Source organism: Plodia interpunctella, chromosome 11 (assembly GCF_027563975.2).
Source record: "Plodia interpunctella isolate USDA-ARS_2022_Savannah chromosome 11, ilPloInte3.2, whole genome shotgun sequence".
Classification (NCBI taxonomy): Eukaryota; Metazoa; Arthropoda; class Insecta; order Lepidoptera; family Pyralidae; genus Plodia; species Plodia interpunctella.
Window position 1 is genome coordinate 4,828,749 of NC_071304.1, and position 16,435 is coordinate 4,845,183.

Below are 16,435 nucleotides of genomic sequence, written 5' to 3' on the forward strand. Positions count from 1 at the left end.
GAATAGAATATGTTCGAAGCACGTAGTATATTTTCTGTAACAACGTAAGTGTGCCAAGTCCATTTATGATAAGCATCTCTCTATGTTAGAGGCAAACAGTTATAATCCGAAATGTGGCACATCGTTTTAAGATATAGAGGGTATTCACTATTTATAGCTATTTCGGAATTCGCACTCTTGCTTGACATTCTGTAAATACACGTTACATCTCATACACACTGTTTAATTTAAATTATCAACCAGAGTATAGGTTTCCTCACGATGAATTCCTACGCCGTTTAAGTCATTAAGTATAAACATGTTACTGTTTGTTGGCATTTTTTCCCGCAAGCAATATCGATGATAGATGATAATGACTGGCTGTATTTTTGTTATGTTTTCTCGATGAGCTCATGTAACTAATGAATTTCTGAGTTATAATAATATCTTAATGGGCGTTTTTCAAAAAAGATGGCAGTTACGGTACCGGAACACCTTTTTAAAAATATTCGATTATCTGATTTATTTTCACATTTCTAAATAGCTTTTTAAATAAGCTTTCTGAAAATATTAATTATTCTACAATTGAAAAAGTAATAAAGTCAAAAAATGAGCTTTTCTCGACAATTCGGGGTGGAAATTGTTCCAATTAGCAACTTTTTCTAAATGAATTATTTAATTAAAAAACAGGTTTTTTGTATATTTTTATTGAAAAACGTATTAATGAAATCATTTTCATTTAGAATTAAAGCAAACAATAACATTTTAAGTATATTTCTACAAATTATCACGGAATTTACTTCCATTACGTAACATTTTTGTCATCATGAACAGGTATAATACCCTTTTATGAAAAAAGCGCAAGGTATAACACTAAATCTTTTAGCAATTCAGGTAAAACATTATTAAGTTAATAATATTTCGTTCTTACATTAATCATTTTCTTATAAATTAACCAAGAAAAATAACATGTTCTTAAAGAAGTCTCACTTCAACAAATTACTAATCGGAATTCTTAGGTACTAATTGGAACATAAAGCTGAGATCACAAACACTAACTTTTAATCTTACTTCTACAAGATATTTTGTTCTCATCAGTCTCAAAATCAAGTTAGCAAAATTACGGCATACTAATCAATGATTAATTAAGTTAGCCCGTACGAAATATTTTTTTCTCTGTAAAAAACTAATATAAAATAATTATCATCGTTACGATATTTTTTTTTACCTTATAAAACTACTACTACTACAAGTTACATTTTTTATCAGTCTCAAAATCAATCACAGTTGTCAATTACAACACAATGTTAGAAAAATTACGGCATATCAATCAATGATTGATTATGAAGTTAGACGTTTCGAGTAATTTACTCCAAGAAACTAAATATTTAACATAATTATCATCATGAAGAAATGACTGACAATGTCAGCAGCCTACTAATTATTTATTAAATTTAAATTAAGGTGAAACTTAACTTTCATCTGAGTCACAAAGACAAGGAGGACATATGTAATCAAAAAAGACTGTCCCACTGCATTTCAGACATATATCGGATTTACAAACTATGCACTTTATTTTACTTTTTAATTCCATTTGACACAACTTGCAAGTAAAGCCAATATTTTTAGATTTATTAAAAGACCTCGTATTGTATAGAAGAGAGCTTGAACTTACTTTTTTAGGAGGTGGTTCAGGGTCTCCAGGATACAAGACACGAGCGCGTTTTTTTTCACATTTAGGACTTGTGATATGTACTGCTGGAAGATCACTGTTGGTACTCTCAATATCAAAATTCGTATCAATATCAAAACTCAAACTTGTCAGATCAATTCGTTCGGTTACAAAACCAATTGACAGAGATGGAGATGGTAAATCATATTCCATCTCTGATGGCACAGTTATAACAATTGGTTGGTCCTTAAGATCAGCTCGATTACTTATGCTAGATTCATTCAGGTGTGTTTCTTCAAATAACGATAGATTAACTGCATCTTTACTTAAAACTTCTTTTTTTGGTTCCGTTTCATTAGGAATAAGATTATGTAACTTAGGGCTAAAGCAGTTACATAAACCTGCATTGTCGCCACAAAAACAACTAAGCAAGCGATATTTGATAATGTTTTTGGATGATGAAATTATTTGATGTAATTTCATCGTTCCAGGCACGGTAGCAATATTAGATGGGATAAGTTTACAAATATTCCTTGAGTCGGTATCGTTAACATAAAAACATTTTACTGTTTTCATTGATTTAGACAAAACTTTATAGGCATCTGTTGCATTAGTGATATCGCAACCGTATGAGACTCTTCTATCTAATTGGCGTTTTACGCTGCCACCAACGCCATCAGCAACGCTCTTACCATGGCCACTTTCTGAGAAAGACCATGTAGAATAATTAAGATTTAATTTACAAGTAAATAAATTAAGCAGGAAAAAATTTTTTTTTTGTCGATACTGGCTTGTTGGTCCATCTGAAAAAAAATGAATTACAGAAATTTCCGGGTAACTTTCCTTTGCATATTTAATAACAGGTAATAAATGAGCCCAGATAGCTCCAGGTTCATGGTTATTATTATCAGAAACGGTTGCAAATGTTTGACATTTATCAGAAAAAAATATTGCACCAGTATGGAGAGTAATAGTATTTTTTGAGGCACCAAAATGAATTGACTGAACCTCATGTGCATATTTACATTCATAATTCTCTGAAAAATCACATAAGATTGCGATCTCACCATTCTTAAGATTATTTACACATTTTTGATACTGTCTTTGCTGTTCTTTCCAGTTGTAAACGTGTACTTTAAAGTGTGGTATTTTTTCTAGGAATAAGGATGTTAAATCAGCGACAGTACCTACCTGTTCTTGCTTAATTGTTTTTTTTGTTACGCATTCTTTACTAGCTTTTTGGTATTTGTGATCAGTTCTTACCCATTGGTACCACTTAATAGTATCATTAGCTTGATTACTATGAATTTGCAAGAGAGGATTTTTGCAAACCTCACAGCATCCGTGCATACAGTTAAATGAAGTAATATCACAAGAATAACATTTCACAACTTCGTCAATATTTTTGTACGATATAATTGATCGATATTTCAAAGCGGTAAACAAATATTGGAAATTGCTGTGTTTAATGCACATGCACGTATCTCTAGCAGCACGAGTGGGCGTTATAACATAAAATGGTTTACAGCGATAAAATGTAGTAAAACCTAATTTTCCGCCTTCTTCTACATACATACGATAAGTATTCGGAAGGGTGTCTAGCAAATATCTTATTTGCATCTTTTGTTTGTTTCTCGTTTTACATTCTCTTCGTCCAGCTGCACATCTAGATACGTCATCTCGAAGATAGAATGCGGCAATGTTTTCTCGAACCTTAAAAATAAGAATCAACGTTATCTTAATATAAGTGACTTGCTCAGAACAATATTAATATAATGACAATAAAATTACCTTTAATGTCCCGTAATTGTTATTGCTTCTACGATTGAAAAATCTTATTTTAGTTTTTAGGCCCAAAATTTTCGGCAGGTTCTTTCCAGACCGTTGTTTAAATTTGTATGCAATTTTTTTTAACGATCTTTTCTCTGCCAGTGTTTTGCATTCTGTATAAGTCTCTTTCACAGCATTTTTCAAACTATTCAGTTCTTTTTCAGCTACACTTTTAGATGTTTCCAAACCTTGTACTTTTTGCTTAGTGCGAATTAACTGCTTCCTGAGACGACCAATGACTGTATTCAACTTTTGTTGTTTTTTTTGAGCCCTGTAGTAGTTAGCGTATACCCTTTGTAACTTTTTATTCAGTTTACTACTTTGCTTATTAGTTCTATTTTTTGGTATGGTTACTTGATTATTTGCCTCTTGATTACTTTTTACATCTTTTCTTTTTTTTTGAACTCTTTTTTCTTTTCTCCACTGTTCCCTTTGCTTTTCTTTCTCGTTATCATCTAAATCATCAATTTTTTTCCTTCGTTTAGCAACTCGTTCTCTTTGTTTCTGTTTATATCTTTCATACTTTTCTGGATCCTCCTTTAATTTTTCTCTAAATTTTTTAGCCCGTTCAGCTCCGGTTAATGGCATTTTTATTAATTTTTAGGGTAGTTGCGTAGCTGTCTTTGTTAACATTCGCAATATTTGCACTCGTCTTCCGGAAAATGATCATATATAGTAAAGAATGAACAAGTTTGACACCAGAAAAAATTATGATTTAAAAGACGATATATGTATTTGGCACTAAATATTACAAAGTGAGTAGGTAATCCAGGGTACGTGTTAGTATTAGCGTTACAGTTGTGACATTTCTTTGCTAGTATAAAGTGCGATCTTCTCCATGGCCACTTAGCACTTTTGAGTAGTCTTAGATCATCGCGAGTCAAAAATTTATCAATGTCTAGAATTACTACCATACTTAATTAATTCTAATATAATTATTGTGCGCATATAGAGATCTGAAATAGAAATATATTCATCAACACACAAGATATACTCTCTAATTTTTACTTAATTGAAGTACTATATAGGAGTGCAAAGAAATTTAAATTATTACTAACTAACTATTCGTTCACTGCAAATTTTGAATATTCTTAAAACTGCCGAACAGATTTTTTATTTTTGATGAAATTAAAATTTTCTTTGATATTTCCTGCATGCCCACTAGACCACAATTTCATCAGCGGACCATCAGTTCGGCAATTATCGCGTAACAAACATACGTAAATACATCCATACATGCATGCTTCAATATTTCTTGATTTAATGCAAGTGGGTATCTACTTGCACAAAAAAAGTATATTATCAAGTCATTATATAAATAATTTATCGATAAAATTTTTATTTTATTGAGGACTCATCCTTATGATTCCAATTAATAACAAAATCCATTCCGGCTATATATAACGTTACTAATCGGATGTTACGAAAGTACATATTTGCCCATACATTCCAATTTTTTACATACAATACGTAGTAATTCGTTATCCAAATAAACTTATTATATGCGTAGACACTTAACACACAACTTTAAATAATTGGCGTGTTAAAACAATAATATTTACCTGCTAAAATTCACTAACTTACTGGAACACGTTTTTTGTCGACACCACACTTCGAACACAAAAGTAACGATTTAACCAATCATAGAGGCCCGAAAAGCAACCGGAAATGATGTTAACTGTCAAAAAATAGTTGCCACATCACAAAAATTACTAGAATTGGTAGAATTTCTTTTTGGAAGTTTAATAAAATCGTCGTTACTAATCCGAAATTCCGGTATCGTAAAAATCAGAGACAACATAAAATTTGATTTATTTACTTGTTTTGATATAGCAACTTTATGAAAATTCGTTACATTATATGATTTGAATGATTTTACCATAAACCAAAATATTTTAAATGTCATTGTGGTGATAGTATTTCGATATATGACACTTCAAAGTCAGGAAGGTATGTATGGGACACAGTAAAATTGGGTGACATGTTGTAACATCGTTGTATTTTATTCAAATTAGGATGTAATTTTTAATAATTTTCTTGTTTAAAGTTACTAATACTTAAATTTGCTACAGGATGGCGTATGCCACTGATTTTATGCAATTCTATATGTAATGAAATAATTGCTCAAAGTCAGTGGACATTCTGTTTTAGCAGTGGTCAAACAATTTGAAAAACGCCCTAATACGTTCTCTAATTTCATTTCGAATATATTGTTTACCTTATTCTCCAAACAACACGCAACGCTCGAAGAACACGGGAAGTCGCAAAAAATATATTGGCTCTTCATACGCCATTTATCTATGTGTTACCTCAATTTATTTCCTAAGGCCAACGGTAGATATCTCATTTATTAGTTTTTGCAAGAAAGTAGGTACGTCATAAATAATTCTCGAGGAAAACAATTTGTGTCAATAATAGACAATGAAAAATAAATTGTCTACGGCTTCCATATTTTAGTTAATATAGATAGATAAATAGGATGTAGGGTAGGCATGAGTACCTACCTATGTACTGGATACATGAAAACTCACAAGAAATACACGAATGTTATAAATCAAATAAATTTTATGTTTACCCTGTAACATTTTCTACTAAAGCAAAAGCTAATCGTAAATAAAATTGTATCTAGATGATATACGTAATGAGGTTTAATTCAATCATTATTTTATTCTGAAAATGTGACTGACGCTTACAGAAGTAAGTGACATTATGGCGACACCCGTATTTCTCAATCGAACTAGCCTGGTTTTATAAAGTAAATACTTTATAATATATAATAAGAAAAGGTCAGACGTGCAAAGCCAATCATACGAGATTGCAGTCGAGTCGTATTTCAGGCCACATGCTCCCAACGAATTTTATGTCGTAAAATCTGCTCGGATACTGCATTGCTAGTCGTAAATATCGTCAGCCACAAGAGGAAACTTCTCTATTGATAAATATTTAGTTAGTCGGAAATTTAACTGGCGCTACAGCTCGAGACGTGCACACATTACAATTGTCTTCAGATCGTTGAGTAAGTCCATGAAGTTATATTTAGGTATGTAGGTCAATTTTCGAGAAGAAGATGGCGGGACGAAATTGACAAATTCCTAACTATTCTAGTCTCAAACTATATAGTTGTAGTAACTATAACTATATAGTTTGAGACCAGTGACTTTGCCCAGTAGAGGGCCATCATATCAATAGACAAAACAGAAATTATTTTTTATTAAAAATTATCCGTTTTCGCTCGGATAAAAACACAATAAACCTCAACCTTCCATAGGAATCACACATCTATTGGTGAAAACCGTATAAACATTCGTTCGGTAGTTTTTGAGTGTACCGCGTTCATAAAGACATTACAGACAGAATGATGCAATTAGGGGGCTTCTTATTATAATATGCAATGATATAATTATTGATAATATAAAATTATTGGTATTTATCAACAACTGGCGAGCGATAAAGTGATTGGAACTAGAAAGGGGAGGCTTTTGTGCGGACGCACATAATAAACGCGGGCGAAGCCATGGGCAAAAGCTAGTAATAAATATTTACGTAAGGGAAAACATCCTTTCATTTTAATATTATTATTGACAAGTGTAAAATAATAAGACAAGGACTTTCCAAGTAAAGTTTCTCGAAGAAAAGTTGTATACCTACTTAGTTGTCTTTGTGTTTCGGGGTAGTTACTTTTGTCTGTAGCAGTAAACAGTTTCAAAAGCTTGCACTATCAAATTAGCATGTCTGAATATTCCGAAGCTAAGGATTTCCTTACAAGTTGGAAGTTAGATTTTCTTAGATAAAGGCGAGGAAGCGATTTGCCAAGCAGCTGTACCCTTAGCTACACTGTTAATTAAATTCAGTTGGAAATGTCTGAAAAAGCGCATTGAAAATCCGATTTATATTTCATCAAAAGGATAGTGATTAAATTCACTTTTATTATTTGCTGTTCCTTTTGTGCATTTTGGACTGAACCGCCTATAGATTATTATAATCCATAATACGAAAGTGTGTCTGTCTATCAAAAGTCGAAAGTCCAAAGTAGAATTTGAAACAAAAAGAAAACAACATCAATTTACATTTTACAGATCATCATCAACCATTTAAACGACCCCTATGCTGGGACTCAGGCCATTCCATATTATAGTTACCTCAATTTTATAGCGTCGAAGTGAGTTTGCATGTGCTAAATAAATAAGATGAAAAATCGGGGTAGAATACAAATAATTTATTTGGAGCATAACCATGACACAATTAAAAAGAAAAACGATACTCTTACGGTTAATGGTTTCTAAAAATACATTTATAGAGCTGTTGTCCGCAGCCACCCACGATAGCTTATGTTTGTCTGGTCATTAACTAAGTATATTTCAAATTTAAATAAAATCGGTCCAGCGATGAGCATGATAGACTTTCTTATTTACAACTAGCTTTTGCCCGCGGCTTCGCCCGCGTGAATTTCATAGCAAAATCTCAGTATTTTTTTTATCGCCTTCTCTGTAAGACTAGTAAACATATATGATTCAAATTCGCATTTTTTCTCATCTTTAGTTCAATTTTCTGTTTCCCGCTGCGTGTTTCGTCGTCCCGTAAACTTGTCCAATCCCGCTTCCTGTTATGTAATGTAAAGTAGATATCCCGTACCGTTTCCTACATATTGTACCATCACGTTTTTTGCAATGTGTCCCGTCCTGTTTCCCACTACGTGTCTCCTTCTCATTTCCCGCTCCTACTCTCACTCCCACTTTCTGCAATGCGTGCCGTCCCATTTTCCATGACGTTTTACGTCCCGGTTTTTTATTAACCACAAACGTAAATTAAACATTTTTTGTATTTACTATTACTGTTATTTACTACAAAAAGTAAGTGTGCCAATTTTCAGCTTTTTATCTTGAAAATTGTATTAAGTCCCATACAATCTTTCACCTTATAAAGGGGTTGAAGGATAATTTTCAGAAAAATCTGAAACACGTATTCATTACTTTGTTTAGTTTTTTGTACAGTTTTTCACTCCTTTCACCCCCTTCGGAGTAGAATTTCCAAAAATCCTCTCTTAGTGCTCACCTACATGCCAAATTTCAGCTTCCCGCCCAGCAGTTTCGGGTGTACGTTGTCTTTCAGTCAGTCAGTCAGTCAAGAGTTTTATACTGATATATTTATACATACTGCGCCCATTATGTCTACATCAGACTTTAATCGATAAAAACAATTTGTTTATATTCTGTTTACACCTTTCTATAAAAATTTAAAGTAAATCGGCTCCGTGACAGAATTTTCCTACAGGATCCCCCTCATTTTCCGGGATGAAATGTCTATAAGTTGTTAACCCAGGATTCCGAGGAATTTTTAAGTCATAAGTAGTTTTTCAATTATCCCACAGGAACCTGACCATTTATCGGGATGAAATGTATCTTAATGTTAACCCGGTATATAAGGTACCTACCTACAAAATTTCAAGCAAATCGGTCCAGAAGATTTCGAGTGATGTGCGTTCAGACAGACAGACAAAAATTTCCAAAACTCTATTTTCATCATCTATATATCTAAGTATATTCCATGAAGAATTTAAAAAATATATCCAATATACAAATTTGGCCTTTCTTCAATTTTATTATATGTATTGATATAAGTATGCATACATTTTTACGTTTATAAATAATAGTAGGAAATATTTACATGTCCGCTATTCAAAATACATATAACTTTGTTTATACACCTGAAGACTACAGGCGTATAAACAAAGTGATGTGTATTTTACTTCTTCCCAATAACACCCGTAGGCTGTTTGTTCCGAGTATTAAGTAATGTTTACAATAATAATAATAAAATATACATAAAAAGTAAGCTACCAAATACTTTAACACAATCAAAATTATATTTTGCCATCACTATTAAAACAAAATTTCTAAAGTATGAAATAAAAAACTAAATTAAAAATTTAAGAAACCTCTCGAATTTGTTAGTACCTATCATGTCATCTGCTAGATAATCAGAGCTGACGATTACCAAACGGTTGAACGAACGATTTCCAAACATAGCTATGAACACTCTGGATTAAATTCTCAAAAAAGCACTAGATCTAAATAGGATTAACCGTTTGTTTGACACAAATAGATATACAAATACACAGACACGTTAAATTTGTACTTCTGTCGTCGGGGGCTAAAAATCGATTTTTCTATGTTTAGTTTCAGTTACTTGACGCTGTGGTTTGCTCTCTTGGCCTGGGATTGTGTTGTCAACTCTAGCAATTGACGAACATGGGATGGGTGGCCAAAAATCATGAACTTCTCCGTGCCATGAATCCATGAATCGCCTCCATGAATCTGGATAGCTGTTACTATGTGCCCGCATGGTGGGCCAATTCTCCAACCTCCTCATACATTGATGATTCACTACTAACGGAGTTTTAGCTTAGGCTAACCCTACAACTTAATAGTGGGAATCATCAATGGTTAATGTTTAAGAAATACCACGCTTTATATAATTGTAAATAAATGCAAAATGACAGCAACGAGATTAATCTTAAAACGTAGATACCTACTTCTCTTCTACATAGAGTTTCTATAACAAATTTATATCCATCAATTAAAAACAATCCTCATTTCAATCAGTATTTTCATTGAAACAGCGGATATTTTAAAACAGTATCGGTTACCTACGTTGGATCCATTAGCAGGGTGAAACTAATCCGGTTCTACTTTATTTACTTTTTAGTTATGTTTCAATTCTCTCTTGTCCTTGTATGTTCCTAGTTTCATTTCGGCTGTGAAGCCTTGAAACTCAGGGTCCATTAAAAAATCTGTATTTGAAGACTGCTTTGTGTTTTCATGGATGGCCGCTTGACAACCGTCAACCTTCTTTGGGAATGTTAGCCGTTTAGCGAGGAAAAATTCATCTGGTTAGGTAAATCAATACTTGGATAAGCGTATCAAACAATGTTTAGTTTTGAAACACCTATTAAAAATGTATAAATTATTATTGTCGAAGAAAAAGGTGTAAAAGTTATATATAAAAATAAGGATGTTGGAACACTGCAGCTCGTGGGCATAAAAAAAATTGTTCTAATTCTTACAGCTTTGTTAGAAAAAAAAAACAATGCAAATTGATGTCAAATTTTCGTAACTTGATAAAGAAAAAAATTGTAATACAACTCAATTATTCAAATACGCGGTGGTGGGATTAAATCTAAAACTGTTATTTCAGAAGTTCTTAAACGAATTCTTCCGGAGTCATGGCGAGGAGTTTCCTCTCAGAGCACTCATTTTAATAGCTGCTAGGTTTGCCTTTAGTCCACGTTCATAACCATCTAGGAAAGAAGGTTTTTTTTAGCTTTTTTCTAACTGATTATTCACTAATCATAAGATTTTGACACATTTCCTGACACTACTCGTATATCTGACAACCAATTTCTTTTTCCATCATTATTGGGAATAACATAAGCTGAGGTAGTTCGTAGGCCTACTAAGGCCTACTTTACAGTTGCAACTTTTTGACTGCATAGCATATTAGGTAAATGTGAATTGCTATGAAAGTATGACAATAAAAAGAATATTATTTTTATTAATTAAGCGGAAAGTGACTATTAATATGAATAAAAAAATACATTATTAAAATAATGATCGGTACTTTAAATGAAACACCAAGGCTGGGTGTTATTGACCTCAATGCGATATAAATCAATGCTCCGAGAGGAACACCTCGTGGTGGCCACAAACTGTAGACAAACAGTAGCAAAGTCAACGCGATTTTAATTAGACGATAGAAATGGCTCGCTTCCTGGATGACGAAATTCAACCTTTGAAATACTCTCTTATCTGAGTGTTCTCCTAGTTTCTTTAGCAGCCTCTGGCTTCGATGCTCTGTTTTTGAGCATCATCATCTTGAGAATAGGTTAATATGAAAGAGAGAGAATTTTGAGGAAAAAGGGAATTGTGAACCTTAAAATTTGACAGACAGACATACATACAGAGTCATTTTCTATCAATGAATAAACTGCCTAATTCCGAAAAGTAAAACAAACAATAAAATACAAAAAGATAATTTCCAAGCAAATTGCTGGCTTGATGTCGGCAAGGATCATATGCGATGATATGCCAATGGTCTGACAACTAGGGTTGCCGACGATCGTGGAGACGAAAAAGTTAGTAGGAAAGCAGATGACTGATCTCCGACTAGTCGCTGAGAAAAAAACTAGGAAACCGCTCGGATGAGAGAAAGAGGTATTTAAAATAATTATATTTCTACATCTATTCAGGAAAATCATAATTTTATTTTACTTTACTCACTACATGCTTTTTGATCAACGTTAATTATATTAAGTAGTATTATAATACGCTGTCTATAGGTAAATGTACAATTACTAAATACATGACAAAAGTTTATTCCGTAACGAAACAATGGTATCCGAACATTTCCCAAGCAAATAGAGTGGATTCCGTATAGTGCCGGTGACAGGCACTCAGCGGAACAAATGAAGATGGGCTAGGTGCTTACTGTTAGAACTATGGAATGTGTAGACAAGTGGCCTGAGAGCGCGATTAATATATAGGTAGGTCAGTAAATTCAGCCGGGTTAAGGGTAATAATGGTATTTAATTCCATTACTCCTAGTATACAAGGCGGGTCAGTGTTTCACCTGTGGGGACATTGCTGATGGAACGACCCCAAATAAAGGATGCAAAAAGAAAATTTCATTGCTACTGGATTTTTAAAATGATTGGTCGTGTGGTAATTCGAAATATTCTAGGTTCTACTCTGATCGTAATCACACGATAATGAGTAATAAATGGAAATAAATATTTTCACCTAAAAATGTGGTAGTAGTAGGTAGGTAGAGAGTATTATAATTTGATGAATATAAGGCAAAAGTATTAGAATATGGCAATTTCAGTCCTTTTAACGGTTTTTGTTACGAATCCACCCGTGTTTCCGGTGGAATTTTCAATGTATCTACCTACGTAATTATGGGTGTTAAGAGTTAATGAGTTCCGGTCAAGGAAAACATCGTGAGGAAACCTGCACACTGGTTGATTATTATTAACTTGTGTGTGAAATGGAGAAGGAAATGGCAAACCACTCCATTAATAATGCCAAGTAAGTTGTTGTGTGTGTTTCATTCCACGTAATGACCACGAAAAAGAAAAAAAGAGTTAAATCGAGGGCATGGATTGATATACAATTTATCTATTAATAATATGATAAATATAACGACTGTTTCCAATTGACAAACAGGTGTGATAATTTGTAAGGCAGAGAGAGGGTTTTCCATTTTCCACAATCCTGACAAATTGACAATTCCAGATAAAAATAATCCACCAATAATGGCGTATATACTTTTAAGTATTTTATGAATAATATTTTTAAAAAGCATAGACTTAGGTATATATTTATTTTAAAGGATCTCATCAAAAAATTTCGCTGGTTTTAATTTTAAAATTTAGTCCGCCCTCAACAATGGCGGTTAATTTAGTAATAAATTTTTACTGTTGGTTATAAAAATATGCTGCAGAACGTAAAATCTAGTATGTAATAAAAGTTAACTCACCGTTTATATATAACTGTACTAAACCGTACAGTAAAATCGTAACAAACTTCTTTATTGATCCTTTGGCATAATCGTTTAGATTTTATATCTTGGTAAAGGAAATTGTAATTAATTTCTTATGACTTAAAAAAAAATTAAAACAATAGTTATGAGTAATGGTAATAGAAACTCATATTTTTATTCTAGGTTTTATAATTTTTACAGATACCTAATTATGGTCCGACAAAAAATTGCGCGACCTATTTAATATATTTTTGAAATCAGTTATATTATTCTGATTTACCTACTCGGCGAAAAACTGAAAAAAAAACAACTCATAATGAATGGTAATACTACAATATTGTAAAATAACATTGCAATCTTGTATTGTATATTCTGCCAGTAAATGGTGTTAGATAGCAAACATATTTGTAAATATGATAAATTTACCACTCGGGAAATCGAGTTCCACATTCATGAGCTATTCAGCAAATTGCCCTGTATTATTAAAAAGAAAAAGATAAAATCGAGATAAAAATAGCTCTTAATAGGTACTTTATATTAGTTATAGTATAGTTATTGTCATCATAGGCCATATAAATATCCCCACTGCTGGTTTTGTTGGTGACTTTTGTATCAGATTCGCCAAAATCATTCTAGTTCCAATGTAAACGAGATTACATGGTGATTTGGCAAAGTATATATGTTGCAAATTAATATATAAACCAATAAAAGTCTAAGCAATTATCCGGAAATTAAGGTCGTGCTCTGGGGCGAAGCCACCATTTTAAAAACATAAATATTATAGTCCTTCGTATGCACTTTTTCATATCAGTAATTTCTCTAAAAGCTACAAACTGCTGACATTTCGGAACCACCGCTGCTGAGAAGAATAAGGAAGGAGTTTAAAATCCCAACTAATTATTTCACAGACTAAAACAGATTTTTTGGGTAATAAAATAAAATGACAGAAACGTGAAAATGACAGAGATAGAATAATGCAGGCTTGATGATATTAAAACAATGATATTTAATGGCGCGGTCGCGATGGCCCCATCTATCAAGAGCACTCGTGTCAGGCATTTAATTTACGAGAAGAGCCGTAATTATTCATATCACCATATTTTGCTAGTGGAATATAAAATTGTCAATTTTATTTTATGCAGATAAACATGATTTCACGCATGGCTTTTTGATTTATAATCATGATTGATAATGATTGATTTATAATCATGATAGAATGATTGATTGACCTAAATACGATCAAATTATAAAGACATTTTTTTTAATTTTGCGTGCTATTTGTTTTTGCAAAGTCTCTGTTAAATAGGTCAGAATTCAATTACTATTAGATAATTAGTTTTGGATCAATGTTTATGACTAGTTGTTGGCCACGGCTCCGCTCGCGGCAAGGAATAGCCGCGGCTCCCCAACTATCTCTATACCAAAAACCACCTCAATCTAATCATCTGTTTTGACGTCACGAAGACGATAAACACAATTTTACATTTACGAGTATAATTCAATTTTAGTTTTAATTTTGTCAATATATTCCTTTTTGAGTTTTGAGTTTTGTAAATTTGTAATATCATTTAAATTAATATAGGTATTGTGGCTATATAAATGGTAACATAAATAAAAATTCACAATTTATTTTATAATACGTATTTTTATGAATATCTTTATTCATATTATATTTCTTTTCCGTCGAAATTCAATTTGAGGAAATAAGATTCATTTGTCATGACACCTGTCTCAGCAAAAGATCTCATCTCCAACCAAAGAAATGATATCTTTTATATGTTTTATGTCGGAATCTGCTGACGGCGTCATTATCTCAGATGTATCCCAGCTGTGATTATTTACACGCATAAAAAGTGCTGACAAGCAAATCAAGATCACTCCATTTGCTGCCTCGCAATCACGAGGGATCCACCGTTTCCACGATCCATTAGACAGAACCCCAATTTGCAGACTTTAACCATTGAATAAAGTAGAAACAGATGTATGTCCTCTTTAAATAAATATTTATCTAAACTACAGATATAAACAAACGGACTGACGAATGACGGACAAACAGACAGGTAGATGGACCGACGGACAAACAGACATATCAGACAACAGACTTCACAGACAAGACATATCATATCAGACAAATTTTCTTCATGGTATTTTTTTTTGTAAACATATTTAATATAAAAACTTTCTTATCGTATTATTTTAATGTATTGATGATTGAATGATATTGATTTCTTAACTCAAATTATCAGAATTGTTATATCGATATGGCAGCCCTTCGGTGCAGTTCTCCGCGCGCGTCCTTTACAAGAAGAATATTCCAAAAGGTTTTCGTTGTTATAATTGATTTTCATGTCAAAGGAACACCAAAACTTCAATCAGAGAAGTACCGTATTTTCGTTTATTTATTAAACTTTATTGCAAAAACATGTATTAAGTCGAACTTACCAAGCTTAAACTTAGAACTATAACATGCATTTTGCCAGTGCTGATATATTTAATCGATCGTACCGGATGAGCAATATTCTGTTCACATCGTGGTAGATTAAATACATCATATAAATAATAGAGAAATAGAGAAAATATTAGTAAGAAATAGAGAATATATTAGAAATAGAGAATACATTAGTAAGTACATATTCTGAGAAAATTATCTTTGTTTTCTTTAATTTGTATTTTACTTCGCTCGAAAAGATGGAAATATATTTATTATTTTGGTTGGGTCAAGGACTTGGATTTGCTCGCAAGTTTTTATAAAACCAGTAATGAATACTGTGAAGGCCTCCGGACCTGGGTTTAAAAATAATAATTTCTGTATAAAATTGTTTTGATTTATTTTTCTGAAAAGCAATTTATTATAATTATCTCTTTGTTATGAAATATACCCTAATAGGTCTCCAATCAAGTCTCTCAGTTTAGATTTCCAACACAAGCAAGGTAAGAATATCTTACCTACTAGTTTTCACAGATATTTTTCTGCGAGTCTAGATATATTGTGCTCGTTTATATTGTGTCCATCGAAAAGCTTGGAACTTATTGTGGTGCTTTGTGTGTTGTCCATTTATTTATGCACTTTGAAAAATCCAGTTGTGAAACCCATCGATATAAATTGAAATGAAGTGTGGGTTGCATTGTCAACTTTGACGTTAACTTTAACATGCGCAAAGTACGCCACCATTTTGTTTAAAAATCAGCGGTACGTAAATTTGACGATGCAACTTACCCTTACACCAAAGTAAAAGTTGTGACATTATTTAAAAGATCATATCGATTCTTATGATCTACAAGAAATATAAATCCAAAGAAAATTATAAACAACCGGAGCTTCAATAATTGACATAACCAATTTCTGACTGGCTCTCTCAATCATATCTTTCTTGTTTTGTTGATCGTTGTTATCTCAAAAACGAATAAATTGTTTAC

The 16,435-nt window shown here is 32.4% G+C and overlaps 1 non-coding gene across 1 annotated transcript; it reads right to left on the reverse strand.

The window, feature by feature from the left end:
• Window positions 1–670: 670 nt before the first annotated feature.
• On the reverse strand, window positions 671–5,180 carry LOC128673813 (uncharacterized). Its single transcript, XR_010370041.1, has 3 exons — window positions 5,044–5,180; window positions 3,443–4,437; window positions 671–3,364 (listed from the first exon to the last, which is right to left on the reverse strand). It is a non-coding gene; the product is annotated as an uncharacterized LOC128673813 (transcript).
• Window positions 5,181–16,435: the final 11,255 nt, after the last annotated feature.